General features: G+C 36.5%; 1 long non-coding RNA gene across 1 annotated transcript; it reads left to right on the plus strand.

Annotated features, from left to right (window-relative positions):
- Window positions 1–217: 217 nt before the first annotated feature.
- LOC131874792 (uncharacterized) lies at window positions 218–1,199 on the plus strand. The gene is made up of 3 exons (XR_009372158.1): window positions 218–634; window positions 740–921; window positions 1,015–1,199. It is a non-coding gene; the product is annotated as an uncharacterized LOC131874792 (long non-coding RNA).
- Window positions 1,200–2,158: the final 959 nt, after the last annotated feature.

A 2,158-nucleotide genomic window follows, 5' to 3' on the forward strand; every position in this document is an offset into this window, starting at 1 on the left:
GCATGCACACACAAATAGTTTCCTTCATGTGATGCTCAACTCTCACTGCCGGCATGTGATGCTCAAGTCTCATTACCATTCTGCATGCACACACAAATACGTTAATCTGCTAGTCTCCAACAAATAAGTGCAGTTTTAATCTATTTTAACGGATCGTTTTCTTTATATAGATATTCTCTATTTTGAATTATATTGAACAGAAACACTTCTTGAAAAATTGGCCCCGACATCAATTTGAAAGAAGAGAGAGTTTTCTTCGCGTCTCTTCTTTCAATTACGATGGCAAAACAGCTCTGTATTATGCCGCTCAAGCAGAAAATGATGATGATGCTTTGGCAATTGCTAAATTGCTTTTGAAGAAATGCGAATCCGATGAACACAGAAGCCTGCTTTTGTTTGCTTCTGCTGTTGGAATCGGTTCTGCAGAAAAATGTTTAAGCTCCAATTCTAATATCAACAAATTTCTTGAGAGCACAAGTGGTGAAATAATGCAAGCACCAAGGGCGGAGAATTTGCTTAGGGTTGCAGCATCGTTAGGCAACGCAGATATGACGAGGGAGCAAGCATGGAACTCATTCGAAGTGAGAAATGGATAGCCGGTCTCTCACCAGAGAGAAAAAAAATGTCGAAGATGGTATGCTTACTTACACCTTTTACTTTCGTTTCTTTTCCTCGTCAAATGACGTGTGCAGCTCTTGTTAAATTCTTAGCTGTTTTCTTCTTGTTTTTTGTTTTACAGTTCGCAAGATGCCTCCTGCATTCAAAGATAACCTCTGGCAGAATCTTGAGTAGAAACAATGAAACCTCTGGCAGAATCTGAAGCTAAACCTCTGGCAGAATCTTGACGATCTTGAGGATAACCTTAGAATAGTAGTCTTTGTTGACGATCTTGATCGTTGCCAAGAAAATGTGATTCTGCAGGTATAACATTTTGCAATAACACGTTTATTTACAACTGCTCTCATATATTAATCTTTCGTCCTCTAAATTTCTTAAATACTTGTTAAATGTCAGATACATTCAGGAGTGAATCTGGTTTTGGCTGTTTCCAAGATCAACGTAATTTGGGGATGGACAAGAGAATGATGGAGGGGCGCGGTTAATCTGGTTCTAAAATTGTGATGTCATACAATGCATAATTTTTCTGTTATGTAGACAGAAAAATTGTAAAATAGGTACAGAATGATTGTGGGACTCAATAGAAACTAATATATTCTGGTGAAAATCTAATATTCTAGATGCATTCTTCTTAAGCTGAACAGAAACTAGTATAAACAGAAACTAGTATATTCAGGGTGTAGGCCTACCTCTAGTGATAAATTTAATGTTGCCCTTATATTTGACAATGTTGTTTCCTCGAAGAGACACGACTCAAAAAGAATCGGTAAAAATGAAACGGCAAGAAACAATTGGGAAATCAAGTGAATAGATCATTCGATTCAAATACAGAGCATTTTAGGTAATGATTTGTGCAACGTACGATCACATAATTCAGAATCTTTTTAATTCAAAATGATTGTTAGCAAAAGTTTCGGGATTCAGATAGCCGATGAGGAAGTGGACAAGACAAGTTGCAACTTGGCTGAGAAGAAGATGAGAACAATCTCCCACGAGGATGATACTAAGAGAGAAGATTATCACAAGGAAGTGGAAAGAGAGCTTTTGAAAGGAGAAATAGAGAAGAAACGACGGTTTTCCCTAAAAATAAGAGGGCTTCAGAGCTACAAGAAGCTGAAGTCAGAGATAAGAAACGTTTTACAAGAGGAGGAAGTGAAGGATATGCTGAAAACAATCTTGAAAGAAACTTTCAAAGAGGAAAGAGAAGGAGAAAGACAGCTAAGGAAAGTTTCAACTTCATGTGAGGAAGAAAACAAAGGAGATGAAGAAAATAGTTACCATTTGGTGTCGAGGAATTGTAGACGAGATATTGAGTTTCAGTTTGCTATCAAAATAGTTACTGTTTGGTGTCGAGCAAATTTATATGAGGATTGTTGGGTCTTACGTACCTATAAATATATATGAGGATTGTTGGGTCTTACGTACCTATAAATATGTATCATTGTTTGTTTTTCATAAATAATATGTGTCTATAGGAGATAATATTTATTTATGGTATGTATCTAAAATACTTTAATTCGGGGAACATTTCAAGGTATCT

This window comes from Cryptomeria japonica, chromosome 4, assembly GCF_030272615.1.
Source record: "Cryptomeria japonica chromosome 4, Sugi_1.0, whole genome shotgun sequence".
Classification (NCBI taxonomy): Eukaryota; Viridiplantae; Streptophyta; class Pinopsida; order Cupressales; family Cupressaceae; genus Cryptomeria; species Cryptomeria japonica.